The sequence below is a fragment of the Rattus norvegicus genome, chromosome 1 (assembly GCF_021556685.1).
Source record: "Rattus norvegicus strain SHRSP/BbbUtx chromosome 1, alternate assembly SHRSP_T2T, whole genome shotgun sequence".
NCBI classification, from domain to species: Eukaryota; Metazoa; Chordata; class Mammalia; order Rodentia; family Muridae; genus Rattus; species Rattus norvegicus.
The window spans coordinates 65,784,969-65,809,154 of record NC_141534.1 but is presented as its reverse complement, the minus strand read 5'-3'; the positions used below and the strand labels follow the sequence as shown (position 1 = coordinate 65,809,154).

General features: G+C 45.9%; 1 pseudogene across 2 annotated transcripts; it reads left to right on the top strand.

Annotated features, from left to right (window-relative positions):
• The first annotated feature begins 11,568 nt into the window (after positions 1-11,568).
• Positions 11,569-20,453, top strand: LOC148007171 (sperm motility kinase Y pseudogene; annotated as a pseudogene). 2 transcript variants are annotated; one of them, XR_015646231.1, is made up of 7 exons: positions 11,569-12,108; positions 13,166-14,758; positions 14,922-15,027; positions 15,470-16,438; positions 18,554-18,732; positions 18,849-19,059; positions 19,685-20,453. The product of XR_015646231.1 is annotated as a sperm motility kinase Y pseudogene, transcript variant X1 (transcript). The 2 variants fall into 2 exon arrangements; XR_015646232.1 differs by lacking the exons at positions 14,922-15,027; positions 18,554-18,732; positions 18,849-19,059; positions 19,685-20,453 and having other exon boundaries at positions 15,470-15,600.
• Positions 20,454-24,186: the final 3,733 nt, after the last annotated feature.

Genomic DNA, 24,186 nt, shown 5'->3' with positions numbered 1-24,186 from the left:
CATGACCTGCTGTAACAGGTGCTTGTGATTATCTTGGGGAACACAGCAGTGAGAACCCTGCTGGGGTTTCTGGTCTCCAGGGAGCAGGCAGGGGCCTTGTGCTCACTTGTCCCTCACTAGTCCCCTTGGCCCAGGGATTGTGGTTTTCAGGACTCCCAGAAGCATCAGAGGCCAGCACAAGTCATCCTTAGTGTGTGCAGCAGCTACAGGTGCATGCAGGTCAGGACCTGTGCCCTGTGTCTTCAGAGACAAGAAGGAGCCAAGAGCATTGGCTGACCCTGAGAAGCCACTTGGGTCTCATAAAGATTCTATTTATGTCCTTCCTCTGGGCCTGTGGAGACATTGTAGGGAACTATACCAATTTCCTTGGATGCCAGGCTGTGCAGAACTGCAGACTGTGGTCACAATCCATAGGGAATGGACAGGACAATTACAGGCCACGCTCTGCCATGCCTCTGCCTAAAAGTGTGCAATGGGGTCAGGGTATGGGCATAAGGAGGAGCCCATGCAGATCCCAGAGTCTCCTTCCAATATTCATCTGTGGGATGGGTAAAGAAAGCCAGCACAAAATCACAGTAACTTTATATGATTGTCTTTTAAAAGAAACATCAAAGATAACAGGTGTAAATCATGAAAATGGCATCTGTGTGTGCGTAGACAGCTGTTTGCATGGAGAGTGTGTACCCACACTCCAAGCACAGACTACAGGCATGGGGAGTGTCTGTCTACACTTGGAGCAGAGCATACATGCTATCAAACACACAATAAAGGCCATCATGCCCAAGCCCTGGGTCTATAAGCCACTGAAAGCCTCTCACTCCTCAGTGGGGTCTGATGTCCAATACCTTAGAGACATCTGCAGACTGTGCTGTCAGAACATGAAGAGCCATGAGAGTCTCCCCCGGGAACTCTGTAGTCTTGCTGGAAATGCAAGAGGAAAGCCCAGCCTCTAGGCCAACGTGTAGCATAGTTCATACAAGTATCACTGACACACAAACATGTTGAAGACAACATGGCAGGGCCTGGCAGAGCTGTAACTTGGCCAAAGGTGGAGTGGCTGGGACAAATGAACAATCGTGGCTGTGGTAACTCCCTAAAGCCTGGATTTCTTCCCCCTCTATTATGGGGTCTCTGAAGAAGACAAACGGATGGACTCCTAGAGCATCCTGTTGATTAGCTTGCTGTTCAGATGTGGGATATGGTCACAGTGCTCTGACAAGGCCACAAGAACATCCATGGGAGTGGAAACTAGCCTAGGTGTGTCCTACTGTGCCCAGGGATCTGCACTCTGGCTTATGGTGTGGAGGCCCAGGGTGCAATGGGGTCAAGGTGTGGCATAAGGAGGAGCCCACACAGCATAGCATGTGAGTCCTTGAACTCAGTGCATTTAAGTCCTGGGGTGAGTCTCATGTGGTCAAACTCTGCATGACTCAGGTGGCTGACATCTTACCTGCTGTGATTGACATCACCGGCTTTTACAATGTGGGTGTAGCCTTAAGAGCCATGTTATATACTTGTCAACTGGAAAACAGAACTTGTGTTTCACTTAGGATGGATGTGTGTCCTTCCAAAGTGTGAGTGTACCATACTTTTGTTTTCTTCCCTCCCTCTCCACTTCCAAAGTCTGGAAGGCCTCCTTGATGTGGGCTCTAGACTGCCAACGCTCACTGCAATGATCACTTGGGTTTGCCATGAATGAACTTCTGTACTGGGAACTGACCTGGCACAGGGCTAGGCTTCCCTTCCTTGCTGACCGAGCAGAAACCTGTGACAATCAAGTGACACCTGAAAGAGTTCCTGTGCACCAAGTTGGGGTGCAGTTCTCTGAGTTGCATGCCTCTGTGGATGAGTCCCACAAACGCCAAGGCACTGATGACAGGCCTGGAAAAGGACAGCATAAGTCACAGGAGACCCCAGGTTGATCTGGCAAGGGATAAGCACTCTTTGCTATGATTAACCTTATCTTGCTCATGGACAGACAATTCTCATGTGAACCAAGTGTGCTAAGTTTAAGAAAATGGGCTGGGGCTGGAGAGCAGGCTCAGTGGTTCAGAGCCTGGCTGCACTTTCAAAGGTTCTGAGTTTGATTCCAGTCACCATATTCTGGATACTAACTAACTATAATCAGATCTGATGCCCTCTTTGGACACACAGACGTACATGCAGATAGACCACTCAAATAATTGAATCTTAAAAGAAAGGAACAAAGGAATGAAAGAAGGAAGAAAAGAAAGTTAAAGAATGAAAGAAAGGAAGGAAAGTATGAAAGAACGAACGAAAGAAAGAACGAAAAATCAAGAAAGGCAGAGAGAGAGAGAGAGAGAGAGAGAGAGAGAGAGAAAGGAAGGAAGAATGAAAGAAAGAGAGAGAGAGATAGAAAGGAGAAGAAAAGAAAGGAGGAAGCAAGCAAGCTGGTCAGCTGTAGAGAAATGGGCCTGTAATACCAGACAATCAAGACACACAGTAGGAAGGGGGATCAGAAGTTCAAGGCTAGCCTGGTCTACAGCATGAGTTCAAGGTCACCATGGACAACTTAGTCACACCCTTTTTCTAAAGGTGAGAAGGGCTAAGGCTACTAACTCAATGGTAGAGCACTCGTGGGGAAAGCAGACTGCTGTCCATTGATACCTCTCCTTCCTTGCTCTGAAATACACAATGGTATTAGAAGAGTCAAAGGTTCTTGGCCTAGTATCCACTATTCTATTTGCTACATCGTTAAGGGTGCAGTTTTTGGTATTTTGGTCAGGGATCAAATCTATGAAATAAAACTTAAGCAATACTCTTATTGCTGTCAGAGTGGCAGGTGGATGATAAATGCTTGCCCACCTGCATCAGTACAAAGCTGGTTCCTTGGACTCCCTGCAAACACATCACTGCTAACTGTATGCCCTGTGTAGGCTTTTCCAGCACTGTACATAGCTTGAAAACCTTCCCTGCTATGGACCCTTGAGTGGGCATCCTGCCTTTCTCAGTCTCAGAATGGAGCACCTGGTCACCTCTAGGCTCACAGGTCAGGGACCTCTTCCATCCCATGGTGAACAAGACTGGCACGGCTGCACACACCTTGAAAAAAGAATATTTTGGCAACCCTTAATGAAAAAGATGGTTCTTACTTTCCATTATGGCATTCTATAAAATACGGGTATTTCCTGGTACAATTACACATGTCATTGATTGTGTGTGTGCATATGTTTTTGGAGGTTGGAGGGGGATAATTCATTTCTCTAAGCCCCTTCCTCAATGCGAGGCGAAAAACATTGACTCTCATACAGACTTTTAAAAATTACACAGTTATTTATATATTTTTAAGATTTGTTTATTTTTCCAACTTTTTTTAGCGCTCTCTCTCTCTCTCTCTCTCTCTCTCTCTGTGTGTGTGTGTGTGTGGGTATGTGTATGTAATTAGATATAATACTCAGGGTCAGTACATCCTACACTTGAGCTACCCTATAACTCTTTATGTTTTAAACAGCTTTATTATGATATCTTTGACATATAAAGCTGATATGTGCTAGAGGTGAGCATATTGATGTTCTTAAAGACATGTTCTTTCTCAGATACAGAACGCAAGCTGGCTAAAATCCTTGCTGGTCTTGCAGATTAACCTTGTCATGCACTGAAGCAATGGGGCACATACTAAGCACACTCCCTGAGATGCCTCCTAGGTCTGTAGCACTGGCTCCATCCCAGGCACAGCTGGAGTGGGCAGCTGTAAGGTTGAGGACCTGCATTTAGGACACTGGGCCCCAGGAGCACCTTACCTGCAGGTCATCCTTTGTACCTCTGAATGTCACTCCTGGGTTCTCACTGCCTGGCACTTAACCATAGACACCACTGTAGAACTGTCTAAGGCCAGAAGGGCAAAAACATTGTTGTTATAAATTTCTACTATGTAAACGTCAAATGTTGAGCTTCTTGAACAGTATTCTGAAATGAACCTGGGAGAAACACAAGAAATATGGTCTGAAGTCTCTTCTGGAACTGCCACTCCAGCATATTCTTCCACAGGCAGTCACTCTCCTCTGCACTACCGCCCCCCTTGTTTTGCAGCTCATGGATCTCCTTGCTTAGCATATCCACAAGGTGCATTTGCTGTTGCTTCTCCAGCTTCTCCCTGGCATCTTGTTTCCATGGGTCTGGAGACAGACTCCCCAGAGGACAACTCCTCTTTACTGATAGTTATGAACTGCAGATCCCTGTGCTCAATAGTGGGGGGCTGCTGCGGGGACTACAACACCAGAATGACTGTTTCTTGGGGCCTCTGCAGTGTGGAAGGTTTTCCTGGTTTGGTCGGTGTGGTCAAAGAAGAGAAGGAAGCAGGTTCAGGGAATGAGAGTGCATCTGTCACCCATTCCTCTCCTGCTCCCTGTGCTTCCTCTCTGCTTCCTTGTCCAGGCAGGCCTTCTATATCTCAGACCACCGCTGCTGCTCCTCACTCTTTTTTGCTAGCCAGCATCCACCTGAACAGACTGGGATCCTGCCTTGTTTGCAGAAGGTGGTGGGAGGGGCAAATCCACTAAAATGCCGCCAAAATCTGGTGTAGTGGACCTGTGGTAGAGGAGGTGGTGGAGGGAGGTCTGTTCATATGGGCTGGGAGACAGTGACAGTGGTGGGCAGCACCTCTGCTGGGGTTTCCCAATGGCCAGGAACACTCTTAGTCAGAGTGGAAGCAGGGGTAACTGACTTGGAGGAAGGGTTCAGGTGCTCCTGTCTGGATGTCATAGATTCCAATGAGGAGCTCTGGATCCACATATTACTGTCACACTAGAGACCCTTGCCAGCCTCTACTCAATGGAGCTCAAGTAGGTAAAACTCTTCCTGAAGTTCTTCCTTGGAAGAGGTAAGAGGCTGAGAAAAGAAAAGAGGAAGCTCTACTACTTCAGGGACTCATCAGAGATGTTAGCAAAATTTCATGCATGTTTCTTCCTCACAGAGGAGGTAACAAAAACTGGGGAATGGGTGAATAACCAGACCTGACACTGCTTTATGGCTCACCCGCCAAGTAGCCAGCTGTTCCTGTGTCTATGAAGGAATAAAAAGATTTTTCTATACACTGATGCATGCTGTTTGTGGCACTGTCACTCCTGCAATTTAACTCCTAACCAGGTCTAGGTTGAGGGGTCTGTTCTTGTGAAATGTAAAGAAATAAACAATCAGATGCTTGAAACTGCATAAAAGGCATACTTTTTCCTCAGGGATCTTTTAAAAAGCATTCAAGGGGGTTGAAACCCCGAAAGGGGCTTTGCCATTTCAGGAAAGGGCGATGGAGGGAAGATTTGTATGGTGGGTTACTGGGAAGACAGGAAGGGCTAATATTGGATTATAAAGGAAATAAATAAACGGTTTTCTAAAAAGCATGTATTTTAAATGCTGTGCTAAAAATGTAGTGTTGACCCTATGCTTTCAATAAAAAACATTTCACATTTTCTTATTTACTCATTTACACTAATTCTCATTTTCCCAGATTCAATAATTTAGTATTAGTTTACTTGAGTAGCGTAATAAAAATAAAACTTCAGTGAACAAAATTCAGGAATGATAGTTAATGTAATTTGTTGAGAACTGTATCAAAGAAGTCAGATATTTCACAAGTAAGAAAGTGTTCCAGCTCATCTCAGACCTCAGTGCAGAGGTCTCCAGTGGAGACAGATGTTAGCTGCTGTTCTAGTGGTATATGCACACTTCTCTCCAGGAATAGGAGGCTGATCTATTAGAAATAGTGTTAAAAACCCAAGTGTCACATTAAATGACAAGTAAAATAAACATAACAATGTTCCTTTAAATGCAGGAGCCATGTCATACCCATCATACACTGAGGGCAGGATGTTTAGCACTGAGCCAGAGACAAAGATGTACCAGAAGTCGGCTTCACGCACCCCTACAAGTCTCCTGACACCACAGACCAGGATAAGGACTTTCTCCAGGACCAGATGAGATCTGTGCTAGAGACATGAGAGTAAATACGTGAAGCCTTTTGGAGGTTGAAGCCTTTTGGAGGTTGGGGTCCCTATTTAGGATACTCCATCCTCACTACTTTGTTAGCCAGCCTTTTAAGTGTAAAAATGATCTCCACTACCTTGGAAACCTGACACTTTTTTGAAGACACATTTACAGTGCATTTTGATCTATAAGGTCAAGGGTTTTTCAAGTAAAATCCTAATTTTGGACTAATTTGAGACCTCTATGAAAACAACAATGATCGAAGTACAATGTGCCTCACTGGCTTCTGGGTTACAAGGTGACTTAGAGAGTGCCTCCTCTTGTCACATTGGGGCTGAAAAGGTGATCTGCTCTGTTTTTCATCAGCCTGTCTTTACCAGGCAGTTTCGTTGGATCACTGTGCTCTGTCCAAGGCTTTTGAGGACTCTCTGGGGAGCCGTTTTGAGCTGAATTATTATAGAGCTCAAAACCTTTACTCTTCCACCTATCGATGATGGACAATGCCATCGTCTGCTACACATGTGGCTGGAGCCATGGATCCCTCCATGTGTACTCATTAGTTGATAGTTTGCTACCTGGTAGTTCTGGTGGGTTGTGGTTGGTTGATATTGTTGTTCTTCCTGTGGGGTTGCAAACCCCTTCAGCACCTTCAGTCCTTTCTCTAACTCCTCCATTGGGGTCCCCCTATTCAGTGCAATGGTTACATGCAAGCATCCTTATTCCAGAGCACTGAGATGGGAATGGGTGTGTGGGAGCGGGAGCATCCACATAGAAGCAGAGGCAGGGGGTTGGGAGAGCATGGGAAGGGGATAACGTTTGAAATGTGAATACATAAAATATCCAAGAAAAATAAAACTCATAAAAACTTCACTCTGTGCTCTGGGTTTACCTGAGCCATAACGATCTGAAACTGAAACCAAAGCCAATTCATTCATTCTCTCCCTCTTACTGGTTCTAAGACTTGAAGAGCTTCAAAGTATGCGTCTAAAATTCTTATATTTAATAACTGCTCTTGGTACAATAGGGTGATCTTTATATACATTCTTTGACTAGCGTAAAAATGCAAAACCAACCAAGCAATCAGAAGAAACCATAGCCTAGGGTCTCACTATATATTTGAGGCTGGCCTGGAATTCACTACACAGACAGGGGCACCGGAAACTAACAGAAATCTGCCTCTTTCTGCATTCTTAGAGCTGGCATTAAAGGTACATGCCACCACAAATAGCTTTATATGAACATTTTCAAAAGCTTTTACATATATTGTGTCTAGAAAAACATTTCATTTACTTAATAAGTATCTATGGGGGAAACTGACCTTATTTTTTTTCTCAACACCTGAATTGTAATTTGTAAATAACAAAGTAACCTTTTTTAGAGTATTTTTTAAAAAGCACTCAACTTCTCTTCTCTCACCTGATAACACACATATTATTATCCATCAGAATGACAGCATCACATGGTGCTGTCACCTGGTGTGATTATCCACACCTGTTCACAGTTTAGTCTTCCTGTCTGCTCACCTGGGACTCATTTGTTACCCACGTCCCTCTTTGAGTTAGTAAATGGTGTTCTGCTTTAACATGCCAACACATGGTCTAGCCAGGATTGTTTCCTGTCCTACGCTTTAGTAAACAGGATTCTAGGCTGTCAGATGCTGATACTGTTGTTGATACTCCAGCTACAAAGGTCAGGGCTAGGGTGTGCAGGTTCCACAGCTGAGTCAGGGTCAGAAGAGAGTTCACAATACTGCACTTAACAGACTGTGAATGTATCTAGGAAACTGTACCATCAGATCTGATCTGGATCATGATCCAGAAGTATTTCTCAGCATCATGCACTCAGTCTCAACTAACTTCTTCCTTGAAGAGCTGAGCAAGAGCTGTGGTAGGAGCTACTACATGGGACTTTTAGGGCCTCTCTTTATAAATATAATTTATGTGTATGAGTGTTTGCCCAGCATGTGTGCACATGAATGTTTGACTGGTGTCCAAAGAACTTAGAAGAAGGTTTCAAATCCCCTGAAATTAGGGGCAATTGTGAGCTAACACTGGTGTTGTAAAATACTGAACCATCTTTCCAGCCCCAGATTTTGATAACTTTTAGGAGGAGCCATATCTCAATACAGGATTACTATATATTGGCTAACCTGGCTTGAGTCACTAGCTCTTACCTCTCTGCACCATGGAGGACAATGGGTGGGTAAGAAAGGTGGACAGGCAGTGAGAGAGGATGTCTTGATTTGCAACTTCCAGGGTAACCGTGGAACTGGTACTAGTCATGAGTTCAGCTGCCTTAGGTAGAAAAGAAACAGCGGTCACTGTCACAGTAGAGTCTATGTTCAGAATACTTGTGCTTAGGTTCCTCAACCCGGTTGCTGTGTGGGAAATAAACTAGGCTTTCAGAAGATTATGTCCTGTCCACATCACTTATGATAATTAATTATAAAACAGGTAAATATATTCTATTCTATAACATTAACATTAAGATATTTAAACATTTTACAAGCTCTAAGTATAAGTGTACATATTTATGTAATTATTTAAGGAAATACTCTAAAGAATATACATTCTTATGAGTGAACACAAATGAGATTCATGTGCTCTAACAACTAGGATTATAGGGGAAGATGAGTAAACACAAAGAGCTTTTACATCACTTCTTTTTGAATTCAAATTTCAAAATAAAAAGCAAAATATCACTTCAATACAGTAAGACTAACCAATCAGCTTTAAAGTAACCAATTAGTCATACCTTTCCTGAGAAAGTCCAACCAGACTAAATCCATCCACAATGAGGAGTTGGTCATGGGCACCTAGTTGTCCAACCTGAGCCACCAGAAGGATGCAGGTGTAGGGAGAAAAGAAAAAAGGCAGCTTCAATGCACCACAGCATTCCTCACAGCACACAGTCAGTGCACAGCAGCATTCCTCACAGCACACAGTCAGTGCACAGCAGCATTCCTCACAGCACACAGTCAGTGCACAGCAGCATTCCTCACAGCACACAGTCAGTGCACAGCAGCATTCCTCACAGCACACAGTCAGTGCACAGCAGCATTCCTCACAGCACACAGTCAGTGCACAGCAGCATTCCTCACAGCACACAGTCAGTGCACAGCAGCATTCCTCACAGCACACAGTCAGTGCACAGCAGCATTCCTCACACCCTTGCTGATTTCCCTCTAGGACTAAATAGGAATAGAAGTGAACACAACTTAGACACATTGCTCTCCTCATCTTCCAATGGCCTAGTGTCTCCCTATGATCATAAGGCTAGTCAAAGAGGAAGCAGAAGTGCCATTGGGCATGCCCTTCTTTTCAGGACACTCCCGACAACACCCACAGTGAACAAAGCATACCTACACACCAGAAGTATCCTGTGTCTTCACTCAACAATCAGCCATACTTAGAAGAGCTGTAGCAACGAGAAAACAGAGGACGACCTACTTTCCTGCTGTCTCTCAGCAGAGAGCAGGACATTCCCCAGCTGGGTATTTCCCAGAGGCATTAAAGGATGAACCAATTCCAATGGGGAAATTCACTGATGAAGTTGTGTTGCTGCTTTCCTTCAAGAATGAAACCTTACAAGGGGGTGGGGGAAGAGTTTTCTCCCAGAAATGTGGCCCAGGGAGATTGTCCAGAGAACACGCAGATGGCAAAACCCAAGTGCCTTTGTACTTTGTCCTTCCCAGTTTGCTCTGTGATCATTCTTCCTCTGGCTCTGTTTTCCAGTTCCCCATAATTCTTACCTTCTAATATCCTCTAAGTATTTTATGATTCTTCCCCCAACCCAAGCCTTCTCCCTCTTCTGGATTTCTTCTCTTCCCAGCAAGGACTCAATATGACTGCTGTGTAGCCCACTCTAGAGCGTGGTGCAGCTGACTGCATCCATTCACCTGAAGTTTATCACACTCTAAAAACACCAGCTTCCACAAAGTGAGGTGGAGAGTGGTATGAGCTGATGAAGTCTTCCATAGTTTACTGGTCCTAGCACACACGGCATTTATCACAAGAGGTATAGAACAAATTCTTATGCTTTCAAAAGTAACATCTCATTTCATTCAGCCTGAAATCTAAAAACCAGCAATGACTTTGAAAAATTGAAATTACAGTTGCTGCAACAGTGCAGATCCTGTGAAGAGGTAGGTCCTGCGACAGTGGAGGCAACCCTAGATAGGGCATAGAGCAATCCACACATCATGGGATTCAACGGGGCGTTTTATGAAAGAGCTATTTCCCAGGAGCACACATGTGTGTCAAGGCCTCCCTTCCAGCTAGGCCTTTGGAATCTCCAGTGCTAAACACTGTCTCTTCCTTTGAAGAAGTGAAACATAATAAAAATTCACACTTCACAGTACAGTGAATAGCAGTAATCGCGAAAGGTGTAAATAGAACCGATGAGTACCAGAGTATGTGGATTGATGTTATATGAAATGTGTGTGGGTGCCGTGCAGTATCCTCTTCCATTTTCCTACATACAGAGCAACGACCCTGTACAATTTCTCTCTAGACAGAACCATCTGGAATTCACTCACTGAAGGATTTATGCCCTGGAGTGGCAGCTACAGGTAGGACTTGTGCAACCATGTCACGAAGCGAAGAGACAGAGATGCATGGATTAAATGGAGAGAAGCAGATTGGAATGGTGGAGAGGCTAACCTGCCAACAACTCCAAACCCCCAGCAGGATGACAATGGAGAACCTCGAGCAGTTTCCCAGCCAGCCTCACTCTCCATAGACAGACTTCTTCCAGTCCTTCCATTTTCCCAAGGAAAGAAAAGTTCAAAAAGCAGGGACAGGGAAAGAAAAACTGCTCTACTCCCAGGAGCCAAGGGCAAACCCCCTGGCACCTCCCTGTCTGAGCCCATAAGCAGCCACAGCCCAGTCCTGGGATCATCTCTAGAGGCTCAGGGACCCAGGCAGATGAGCCCTTGAATCACAAAGGGTTCCTCTACAGCATTCTATGGGTGTCAGTCCTGAGTCCCTGAGCCTGAGGTGCTCTGCACAGCTATTCAGAGAAGCCTTCTCCTGATCTCTGTACAAAGATCTCTGTGTTGGATGTCAGAGGAGAGTGTCCACCCAGCATGGGTTGGGGCTCTGGCCCTCTAATCTGTTGGTCCATGTTAACTTCTCCACAGAGAAAGCTTATGAGTTTTGCTGATGCATCCATTAGGCGTTTGGGGGATTCAAACTCAAGTCTCTGCCTAGTCCTGCAGCTTTGTCTCAGGTGTTTGATGATAACCTAGAGCCTTTCTGAGGACTTATGAGAACAGTGTCCTCTTGATGGGTCAGTTTAGAAACAGCTTTGTCTTTAAAAAAAGAAAACTATACCATCAGTTTGAGGCTAATCCTTCAGAATTCAAAGAAAACGTGACACCCTGCACCCTGCATGAGGACTTTAAAGCAGGATGCAGAGTAAACATTCAAAACAGAGAACTATGGACAGCTAAACATCTTAAAGGGTTTTATTTCTAACAGCCTAAAGTCTTTCCATAGCCCATAGAAGCCACAGTCTCAGAGTCCTTCCCAACCATGTCATGACAGGTCCTATTGTGACCTCATGAGGAGCGATTGTGAGGCGGCCCAGCAAACACATATTAAGCTGTTGCCAGGCCTGGAATTCTTTGAGTGCTTTGAGAGGAGGTGTGGAGTGGAGCCCTCTGCGACTTGGTTGTATCTAGTGAGCTGTGTGTGGTTGTGTCGAATTTTACTGTACTGTGTATATGTGTATGTATCAGTGTGTGTAAGAGAGTGTGTGTTGACAGATTGGCCTGTGTGTGAGTGCGTGTACACTTTTGCCTGTGTGTTTGTCAGTATATGTAGGAGTGTGTGAGTTTACAGGTTTGTATGTGTGTATGTGTTTGTATGTGTGTATGTCTTCTTGTGCGTATGTGTATCCCTGTGTGTATGTGTGTATGTGTCTGACGTGTGTTTTTCCAGGTTTCCTTGTGTGTAAGTATGCGTGTTTTGTGTGAATCTGGGTGTTTGTAAGAGTTTGTGTGAGTATAAGTTCACTTCTGTGTATTTCTGTGTGTGTGCCTGTGTGTGTGTCTGTGTGTCTGTGTGTGCACGTGCCCATCCCCTTTTGCTCCTTGTATCTATATTACCTGCACCTCAGTGCAAGAGAGTGTAGAGGCCAGAAGTCACCCCGGCTGCTGTTCCTGAGGTAGGTTCTCCACCTTATTTTCAAGACAGGCTCTCTCACTGGCCTGCAGCTGCCCAAGTATCTGGGCTGGTTGTCCAGTCGCTCCCAGGCATTTGGTATGCCAACCCCATAATATCAGTTTAAAGGCCTATGTAGATGGCTGGCTGCCTATTTCTTGATTGATTGATTTTTGGATGACTTCAAGAGAAAGAATTAGGTCACATATTGCCACGCCATTGGCTATTTCCTTATTGGGGTTTTGTTTTTTGTTTTATTTATTTATTTATTTATTATGGATTGCTGGTTTCATTTTTTGGTGGTTTTTATGTTCTCACATGCTATATTACTGCTTTGATTATTTACGGTTCTGCAGTCGGATGATTAACTCTATCTCCATTTTCAATGTCCTGCGGTTTTATCCTTTTACATTATTCCTGTTTCTCTATTTATTGAGTACAAGCAATCATTGGCTTAGACTTGATACAAATTTGCCCTTTGTGACACTTTGACTCTTCGGCCTTTGTTTAAGGTTTACTATTCACTGATATTTAACTGCCTTATTCCTTGTGGTTGGTTAATTTTAATTTTAAGTATTTTGCTCTGGAGAGTTGTGGATTTTTGTGGATCACTAGGTCCTGAAATTCAATGGAGTTTTCCCTTAAGTGTTGGCTTTTTATATTTGTTTGTTTTGTCTTATACTCAGTCTTTCTCCTCTCATTTCTTTCATCTGTTTTTTTTTTCTTCAATGAACATCTATTCATAGTATTGACCATCTTTGGCCGCCCAATCCTATTGTAGTATGACGATTTTTATTTTCATCATTGCATTTAGTATGTGTGTGCTCTTGGCTTTCTCTTTTGGGGTTGGTTATTTGGGTGGCTTTTACTTATGACTCTTCATATTTTCCCCTTAACTTTTTCATAATTTTGCTCTATTTTTCTAGTCTAGTTTTTACTTTGTCTTTGTTTGTTTTTTTTCTTTTTCTTTTGTTTGTTTCTTTTAGGTACCACAAGTGTAATTTTAGCTCCTATATTGCTCCATCTTTTTCATTATTTGATTCCATTTTTGTTATTTTTAGGTAGCATTAGTACTGATAAAATGCCTACAGAGACTGAGGAGGAGTTACCAACCCCTACACCCGAGCCCAGTATCTCTGAGGAGGGCAACTTCCATTCCCAATACCAAGTATTGGGGACAATTGGGCAAGGGGGCAACGCCAAAGTCCTCCTGGCCCACCACCGGCTCACAGGAACCCCGGTGGCTGTCAAAGTTCTGCGAAAGGACAAGCAGTGGTTCCAGCCAGCCATGATGGAAGCAAACATAATGAGAAAGATCAACCACCCCAACATAGTGTCTCTCATACAAGTTATTGAAAAGGAAACGAGAATATACCTCATAATGGAGCTGGTGGAAGGCCAAGAACTCTACCAGTACATCAGAGAGTCAGGGCACATAGAGGAGGATGAGGCCCGGCAAATATTTGAACAGATATTGTCAGCAGTGAGCTACTGCCATGGAAAGGGGATTGTTCACCGAGACCTCAAACTGGACAATATAATGATTGATAAAAACAAAAAGGTCAAAGTCATCGACTTTGGGCTTAGCACCCAATTTCAACCTGGAAAAATGCTAAACCACCACTGCGGCACGTACTCTTTTGGTTCCCCTGAACTCCTCCTTGGCCATCGGTATGACGGGCCGAAGAATGATATGTGGATTATAGGAGTGGTCTTGTACTGTATGGTAGTGGGAAAGCTCCCATTTGATTCAGTGATCATCCAAGAACTGCAGAGACAAGTAGTGGCAGGGGTATATCCTGCTCCCTGTGGGGTTTCAAAAGAACTGGAGGACCTCCTTAGTAAATTACTGAGGGTAAATCCCAACTTTAGACCAACAGCAAGAAAGGCGATGAAACACCCTTGGTTCAAAGAACACTGGAACGGATTGATAGGTCCCTATGAAGAAATGCTTCCCCTCACACCAGACCCGGCCATTTTGGATGCCATGAAAAGCATTGGATTCCAAGCCTCTGTAGTAAAACACTCTTTAAAACAAAGAAAATATAATGAGGAAATGGCAACTTATTTCTTTCTACAAAAGCAGGCTCTCCAGGGGGATGGCTGCACAGCCCAGGCACAGCAAGTGAGTCCCGTTGTAGCCCCATTTCCTAGCCTTGATCCTGCTGCTGCTTTTAGATTAGAACCAAAGAGGAGTGGAAGCCTGCCAGTCCTTGGCACCTTGCGGGTGTCATCCTCCCATGGTCACGTATCTCACTATGGCCAGAATGCTCATCCAAAAGGAGGCAAAAGATCCACTGTGGCTGGTCGTCTCAGGCCTCTACCGATGACACCTACACAGGACCACTATCACAAATGTGCCGTGAGTGTCCCATGCATTCAAACAACAAGCATCTTCACTGAGAAGAGTAGCAATAAGGAAATCAAAGAAGACAACCCACTCTCCCACAGAGCCCCATTAGAGGATAAGCCCATCCCCAGCAGGGTCCGGCACAGAGGTTTTAAGGGGTGGACCAGGAATATAGCAAATGCCCTGATAAAGCTGTGTTGCTGCATGCCAAGGAGAAAGAAACCTCGCCTGGGGCAGAACAGAATCTCCCCCCAGAAATGAGCCACAGGGAGAGTCCAGAGAACAAGCAGCAGGCATAGCCCAGGTACCTTTGTGCTTTGTCCTTTTCAGTTTGCTCTATGCTGGTCCTTCCTCTGTCTCTGGTTTCCATTTTCCCCACAATTCTTACCTTGTATCTGCTCTAAGTTCTTTATGAGGTTTCCCCAACACCAAGCCTTCTCCCTCTTCTTGATTTCTCCTCTTCCCAGCAGGGACCCAATAGGATTGATGAGTTCCCCACTCTACAGAGTTTTCTAGTTGGCCCAACGCTTCAGATGGACTCCAGCTACCCCTTAGGCCAATAGCTCCCACAAGGTGAGGACAAGAGGTTCATGGGCTCATGGACTCCTCCAGGGGCTACTGATATTTTCACATGTGGTCATCAATCACAAGTGCCTCAGAACAGAGTCTTATGTTTTCAAATGTAACATCCAATTCCATTAAGCCTCAAAACTAATTAACAAGGTTTTTCATTGAATAAGTATCAACAACCTAGTTTGTGGGTTATAGTTGATGGTCAGAATCCTGCATGCATGCATATTGTTTTGCATACTGGTTTTTTTTTGTTCCTAAGACCTATTGATCTATTGAATTTTATAGGTAGTAGTTCTAATCGGTTTCTTTCAAAAACCTCAACTGAGAAGTAGAAAAAAGAAGTTATAATATAGTAAGGCAAATAAAAGCCCCAAATGGTAAGCTAAGAATTCTACCTCACTGTCTTTTTTGCTTGGCATAAATTGTCTTGTCTATTTCACAGTGTCATCTGGAAATTCTTTCATGTCCTCAGTATAAACAGTAGGTGATTTCAGACACATGGCAATGGAAAAGACACCAGCAGAAACTACAGCAGCAACAGGAGTAGCAACAATAGCAGAAGCAGCATTAGGCACAGCAGCAGCAGGAGGAGGAGAGCGAGGAGGGTAGGAGGAGGAGGAGGAGGAAGATGAAGAGAGGAGGAGAAAGAAGAGGAGGAGGAGGAAGAGAAGGAAGAGGAGGAGAAAGAGGAGGATGAAGAGCAGGGGGAATATTTTGATTCCCTGTCCCCGTGAGAATTGCTGATGACTACTTCTGGACACAGATATCATGCTGAGAACTGTTTATCAAAATGATTTAACAGAATATTAATTTTCATAGAAGACATGTCAATGTTCCTGAGGGCATGCAGCCCTGGAAAAGAGAGCCAGATGGCAGAGGCAAGCAGTGTGGAATGTTCTTACTGAGGAAGACCTTCTCAAAGCTGATGATGTAATAGGTATGAAGGAGCATTTCATGGGAGTCACGGTCCCATGCCCCTGTGTCAGGGCACACAGAGCTCCTAGCCTTGCATCCTGCGTGAGAGGGGACCTGGAATATTCCCTGATCCCAACAGGGTCCTGGATTGCATGGTTCTCCCTCAGTCATGGTCCTCCCTGTGCCTCATGGGGTCCGCAGCTTCTACGGGCTGAATTTATATCAGTGATTAACTGGAGCTGGACCACAACCACACCACAGGCAAGCCCTGGGCCCTGAGGACATTAAGAGCAGCAGACAACATCTCCTCCACTGCTTCTGACTCTGCTCCACAAGCCAAGGCAGCTCCCACACAGCAGGCATCCAGCCTAACTCCCAGCAGGGAGAGTGTGAGATGTCTGTGGATGAGCCCACAGGGACTACAGGATTCTGTGGGAAGACATCTGGTAGCTTCTGGAGCAGCTGCAGCAGCCAGGACACATGAACTACAGTGGAGGTGAGCTATAGGAACAGGTAGCAAAGAGCCTGATCTGGCCAATGCTGATCTGAATCCCTGAGGGCAGGCTGGAATGGTCACTCAGGGTATTAGTGTGAAGGCCAGCCAAGGGCATACAATGTGTCACTAACATTCTCAAAGTCTTGTCCAGGAAATAAACCACTGGCCTTGACCACTAAAGTTGAGTCCAGACTCATGGGCTACAGGATAGCAGATTGAACTGAGTCTGAATTCCCATGAGTATGACCTCTGGCTGCTCCCTAGGCTCAGTATAGATGAGCATGAGAAGGCACCATTGCTGTATTTGCAGGAGTAGCAGAGAGCTCGGAATACATGACCCACTCCTAACCCAGACTGGAGCCACTCTGGGGAGGAGATGGCATCATTTGAGAGATGGGCTTATGCGGGACACTGTGCTCTGGTCTGTGGCACATACAGCTCCTGTCTTTCTTGCTGAGGGTTCAGATCCTCAGCTGGCCTCATCACGGACAGTCCCATGAGGAGTGGGTGTTTGGTTCCTGCTTCACAGTTAGGGCAGGAACAAGCCCAGACGCAGTGAGTAAGGACAGTGCTTCTGTCTTGACCCAGCTTCCTTGTCCTCCCCCCTCCCCCAACTCATCAGGAGCCACCCAGAGACCTTCATAGGAGTGTGGGTCATGTTAATCGGAATGCCCAGCTGGAGATCAAATTCTGGGTAAGGTCTCCATACAGCCCTGGTGGCTCCCACACCCTGCCTACCTAAGTTTTCCCAATTGGGTCCTCAGGGTCGTGGAGAATCTTCTACAGGCTGCCATGAAGATACAGCCAGTTTCTTGGTAACATTGTGTTTAGCAGAGGTTCTCTGCTTCAGGCACAGAGCCTTCCAGTGAGAGGGTTTGCTGAGTAGCACACCAGGACCAGAAAAGTGTAGAGCCCTCCAGTGGTAGACATGAAGTACTGCAGGAGTTTATTTCCTGATTTCTTCACATCTACCTTGTTCTAAAGGCTTTTTGTCAGACACATAGGGACCTAAGAAACTTGAGTTTGCACCCCCATAGGGAACCCAGGACACTAAACCAGCAGCCCTGTTAAACGTCGGCAGAGGACAGTCTGGGCTCTGTGTTTATAGAATGGCTCTAGACTGGTATGAAGACTGATTGACCAGCCAGTCAAGGAGAGTTAGGGACAGTTAGAGACTTGGAGGAGAGCATGAGCGGCAGACACAGCAGAGTCCAGGCCAACAGTGGAACCAGTTCATTTAATAGAGAAGCATATGCCCTCCCAAAAGGCTGTCAGCTTAAGGCACTGCACTGAAGACCTGACCCAATAACATGCCCAATTTACACATCACCCACCTGTGGCTTGTGGAGGGTCCTCAGGGTAGATCCTAAAGTCCATCATGGCTGAAAGGCAGAAGTTTGCACATCATTGCAATGTGGAGGCTACTCTCTGCTGATGGGACCCACACAGTCTGTGAAAAAGTTTGCTTAAGTGAAAGTTGGCCGACCTTGAACTCTCTGGTCTTCCAGGGTAGTGTGTGTTGACCACATGCAGAGCCATTCCTGAAAAACGTAAGAGCCAAAATTCAACAATAGGGAGAGAATCCTGTGCCAGATGGAATCCCTCAGGCCAGTGCGGATTCAGAGACATCCTATGCCATGGCATGGAGGATCCCAAGAACTTCTAGGATCAATGTGAGCCACACCAGAGGCCACAGTCTATCCTGGGAGAACATTAAAGTATCTGGAATTATCAGGGATCCTAAGGTAGGTTCGTCAGGATATGGAGCTGATGCATGGTGGGATGCTTGGAGGATACAGCCTAAGGCAACGTAGAGGGAAGTGTGTTATGAGAGCTAAGACAGAGCAACCACACAGTCTGAGAACAAGTTTGCTTAAGTGAAATTTGGCCGTCCTTGAACTCTCTGTTCTTCCAGGGTAGGATGGCCTATCGGGCCCAGGACAGAGCGACTATGCCAGAATTACAATGGTCTGTAATAGAGATGGAGAAGGTGTCAGGATGGGACTTGGGCAGTGGATGGAGCTCTATGACTGCAAAGCCTGCCTAGGCTCCCAGGACCCAGAGCTGGCTGATGCAGGAAGTCCTAGATCACAACTCTGCCGTTCCTCTTCCCAGGTCTTGCTTTTAACTACTGGACCCAACACAAAGCCTCCCTTGCAGGCTTACCAGAGCATGAAAACGAAATGGCCACCTCCTGTAACAAGAAACACTTCTAGAAGAGGAAGGAGACATCAATACATTCACAAAACCTTCAACTCGAAATCTGTCTTGCCAATAAGTGTGCAGGGATAAAGGTAAAGCAGATATTGAGGGACCAACCAGTCAATGACTGACACAAAGTGAGATCTGTCTCATGTGACAGACACAACCTCTGACGCTATTTATGATATTCTTTCTGATTTACTTGCAGACAGAAAAGTAGCACACCTGTCTCCAGAGGCTTCAGTCAGCGGCTGAAAGCCACAGCCAATCCTCAGATGGAGCTCGGGAAGTCTTGTGGAAGAGTGGGGGGAGAGTGACAAGGAAACTGGTTGGGTTAAAACACTACAAGAAGTCCCCTACCGTCAGATACCTTGGACCATGGAGTATGCTAGAGCCTGTGCAACCAACCCCAGAGCCAGGTTAGCTATCTGCAGTTGGTCTCCATGTGGGTCATCTGACAAGTAGATCCAAGACTGTCTCAGTCTGTGTTGCCTGCCATTGGATCTGTTCCCCATACCCGGACTGCCTGATTGTAAATCTGTGGGGCAGAATGTGCTCGGGCCACCTGGGACTAGATGTCCCGGGGTGGTGTGGTACCCAGGGACTCTCCCCTTGTCCAAAGAGAAGGGAGAGCATTATGGTAGAAAGGATTTGTAAGGTGGGACTGGGAAGGGAAGAGGGAGAGTGACTGGGATCAGGATGTAACCTGAATAAAGAAGACATTATTGGAAGTAAAAAAGTTAGCCTGGAAAATGGAAAGATTGATAAGTGGCTAAGAGCACTGAATGCTCTTTCAGAGGTCCTGAGTTCAAATCCCAGCAAACACATGGAGGCTCACAAATGTCTCTAATGACATCTGATGCCCTCTCTGGTCTTTCTAAATACAGCTACCCTGTATGTATGCATAACGAATGATTGATTGAATGAATGAATGAATGAATAAATAAATAAATAAATAAATTTTACCTAGTCTTAGTTATCAGGCAATGAATAAAATGTCGAGATTATGTTCAAACTATGTCATGGATTGCTTGGATCTTTTAGATCTGCAGGAAACATCTCAACGAAGAACAAGAGAGGCTGGAGAAGAATGGGGAAGGGTTTGATCCCTGAAGTTCCTCAGTGTCCACTAGCACAGCACTTGTCCTTGGGAGATGACATCTTTCACTCTTCCTGACTGTTGCACCAATCAGAATTACAAGCTCTGTGGATGAACCTGTAAAAGAGGACAGTTGCTCTTGGGCCAATATGGAGGTTCCTGACCTCTCAGCAAGCTCACTGCGGACTTTTGAGGTCTCTGGAGGGTGAGCAAAATGAAGACACACAGAGTAGCCTCAGGTTGAGTCAGCCAGGCCCAGAGGGCTCAGTGGTGTCTCTCAGATTCCCAGGCCCTCCCTGAGATTGAACACACTACACAGTGTAAGAGGATTAGGGGATAACCAGGAAATGCAGTTGCTCAGGTGTCTGGCTCTGTAGGAGGGAAATAAATCACAGTGGGAAGCTTCAGGACAGTCAGGTGACCTGAGCCCTCCACAGAGTCTAAGTCCAGACTCACAGACATTCATCTGTCCACAAGTCTCCTAAACACAGGCCTTGACTGACCTGCAGTCCAGAGTATGTTATTATACAGTGTCGCTTAGAGAGAGGACATACTTTCCATTTAGGCCTTTTCTGTGTCACACTGAGACTGGGTTTATGGTACAGCTGATGCAGATGGGGACTGGCCACAAGTGGCAGTCTATCGCAGATGAAATCAATCAATCAATCAATCAATCAATCAATCAATCAATCAATAAATACCAACTTATCTCACTGCCTGCAATCCTCATTGTCACCACAAGGGAGCGCTGCTTCGACATTCTCAGAAAGAAAAGCTGACTTCCCTCAGGGAAATGGATGGTCGGATGGATGGATGGATGGATGGATGGATGGATGGATGGGTGGGTGGGTGGATGGATGGATGGATGGATGGATGGATGGATGGATGGATAGACAGAGAAGTGATTTGACTTAATCAGTTTCTTCCTTTCCTACTTTTCTGGTCGAAAACACACGAACATGTCTGCTGCAATTGCTTGTTCTTCATTTCTGCTTTCTTTGGCTGTTCATTCAAGGCAGCTCCCTTAGAATCTGCTCATCTCAATAAAGGTCCATCTGTGGAATGTATAGCTTCTCAGTTAGGAGCTAAGGGATTCTTGGAAGGAGTTCCCAAAATCCCCTCTGGGGCAGTTGCCAGTGTTCTCTACTTCAGACAGCAGCTGCATGAAGCAAACACACACCTGTCTGAACATTCCAGCTTGGGTGCACGTCACAGTGCACCTGCCCCAGGGTCCCTGCCAGTTGCACATGCCACAGGGCCACAACTACAAGATCCCTTCCCCAGGAATCATGCCCCCTTGCATCTCCCCCAGGATTCCTGCTCTGTTGTAACTGAACCAGGGTCCCTGCCCGGTTGTTCCTGGCTCACGTTTCCTACTCAGTTTTACCTGCCCCAACGACCCTGTCCCACTGCACCAGCCTCAGGGATCCTGTCCCATTGTGCCCACCATGCTGCACCTTCCTGAGAGTACCTACTAACTGTTCCTAGGTGGCATTTTTCAAAATCTAATTCAAAGATCTTGCCAGTCAGAACCCATTGTCTTTATTAACACCAAGTAGATATTTGCAGGGCTTCCTCACCTACACTTAATCAATCTCTTCTCTCAGTTGTCCATGTGGAAGCAAAGAAACTAGCAGCAGAACATGGATTATTCATCCAGGATATCAGCAGCCCTAGAATTCTCATGAGATGGGCTGCTGTGACTGTGATACAGGGGTGGCAGGGAGGCTTTGACACTGAACAAGCCCAGAGTGCTGCCTCTGCTCACATTGTGCCAGCACCTTAGCCTACCTCTAGATGTCCTAAACTCTGAGAGGAGGAAGGAGATCTTCCTACATAGAAGATGTTCTCTGAATCTGTGCTGGCCAAGGTCAAGCCAGAGTGTTTGAACATGCCAGTTCCAGCCCCTGAGGGCTCTCTGCCTGCCTGGTGTTTTGTTGTGCTTTATGTCTGGCAAGGTGAAGATGTGGCCCATACTAGGAATATCTTTGTAGACAACTGCCCTGGGTTCCCATGCTAAAATTCAATTAGGGACTGACAGGGACCTAAATAACAACAAGACAGTGCCAAGACCATGAGTTCCAAAATCAAGAGCAAATGGGGCCTTGATGGTATCCTGTGCTGATCTGACAGGAGTCAGCACACACAATTCTCCTGCACATCCAATGCCCCTTGGAAAAATCCTCTGTCAAGGGTAAGTGATGCCTCATGAGAATGAACTGTCAGCGTAGGACAAGACACTTGGGACTACTGTCCTGAACTCACCAGTCTCAGATGAATGGGCTTTGAAAAGTTTTCAGGACACAGAATAGGGGTGTGTAAGCAAGTGCAGGTAATCCTTGGGTAACACATAGTTCCTGAGGAGGTTCTGAGAGCTGTTGGATCCACTCCTGGAAAAGGCAGCATTGTGTTCAGGGGGGTAAGAAAGCAGGAGCCTGCTGATGTTTTCACAGTATTGCATGGGAACAGTAACAATGCCCTTAGGAGCAGGATGTCCTAACACTCTCAGATCAAGCAGACAGCCTAGAGCCTATTAGGCCCATATCCCAAGAGAATGCTGCTCATGTGTGAAGCTTCTATAGCCAGGAAGCTGGAGCAGGGAACATTGACATTGTCTCAGTTAGGGGTTTACTGCTGAGAACAGACACACCATGACCAATGCAGCTCTTATGAGGACAACATTAATGGACACAGGATTGCAGGTTCAGAGACTCAGACCAGTATCATCAAGCTGGGAGCATGGCAGCATCCAGGCAGTCATGGTGCCAGAGTAAGTGAGAGGTCTACATCTTCATCTGAAGGCTGCTTGGGGAAGATTGGCTTGCATGTGGATAGGAAAAGGGTTTCAAAGCCCATGCCCACAGTGACACACCTACTTTAACAAGACCACGCCTCCTAATATTGCCACTCCCTGAGCTAAGCATATACAAACCATCATAGACATCTTGCAGGAGGGTGGTACTGTTCTATCAGAGAGAAGCCTCTGCTCCCGTTAATATACTGAGGTGAACCCTGGGTAGGGCACAGAGCCCTCCACACATCCTGGGACGCAGGGAGGCATCCTATGAAAGAGCTTTTTCCTAGAAGGACACATGGGTGTAGGCCTCCCTTCCAGCCAGGCTGTAGGGAGTCTCCAATGCTAAACTCTGTCTTTTTGCAGAAGTGAAACAATGAAAATTCACCCTTAACAGTACAGTGAATAGCAAAAATGGTGAAAGGTATAAAAAGAACCAATTAGTACCAGAGCATGAGGATTGGTTTTATATGAAATGTGGGTGGGTGCAGTGCAGTATCCTCCTCCATGTACCCACATGTTCAGTAACTACCCTGTTTGATGCAGCTTTACACAGAACCATCTGGAATCCATTCACTGAGGGACTCCATCCCTGGACTGGAAGCTACAGGTGGGACTTTTGTATCCAGGTCTCCCAGCCCTGGGACAGGGATGCATGGATAAAGTGGAGAGAAGCAGACTGGAATGGTGCAGAGGTTATCCTGCCAACAACCCCAAGCCCCCAGCTGCATGACAATGTAGAACAGCGAGCAGTTTCCCAGCCAGCCTCACTCCCCATAGACAGACTTCTTCCAGTCCCTCCTTATGCCAAGGAAAGAAAAGCAAAAAAAGTAGGGGCAGGGAAAGAAAAATTGCTCTACTCCCAGGAGCCAAGGACAAGCCCCCTCCCATCCTCTGATCTGATCCCATAACCAGCCACAGCCAAGTCCTGGGCTCATCTCTAGAGGCACATGGACCCAGGCAGATGAGCCCTTGAATCACAATCGGCTCCTCAAAAGCATCCTATGGGTGTCAGTCCTAAGTCCATGAATCAGAGGTGCTCTGCACAGCTATTCAGAGAAGCCTTCTCTTGATCTCTGTGAAGATCTCTCTGTTGGATGTCAGAGGAGGGTGTCCATCCAGCATCAATCCAGGGACTGTGGCCCTCTAATGTGTTAGCCCATGTGAACCTCCCCACAGAGCCCCACCTGTCCTTGTGCAACTCCTCCTTGATCGCCTTTTATAGGAAGATATTTAGGGTCCCTTGCAGGAGGCAGGGAAAATGGCACACAGCTGAGGATGGTAGACAAAACTGGGAACACATCAAATATTGAGTTGGTGTGAGGCTCCCTAAGCCATGCTTGGGCAGGTCTGTGCCAGCGATCCCATAAGACCCTTTGATTCTCCCCATGTACACAGCAGGAACCAATTGCCAGGCCTACCCTCTGCCCAGAGCAAAGGGAGATTGGAACTTGGATTCCAACCCTGGCCATTCCTATAATACCTGACCTTGTAACCCTTGCTCCCTTTGGGGCTCAACAGTCCCCCTCAAATGTAGACAGCAATGTCTAGATGGTGTTCACAGCTTTTCTTGCCTGAAACTGTGCTTTGTTTGATACTACAAACCAGGAAGTAGGGACTTAAACTTGAGATCACTGACTCAGGCTAGGGAGG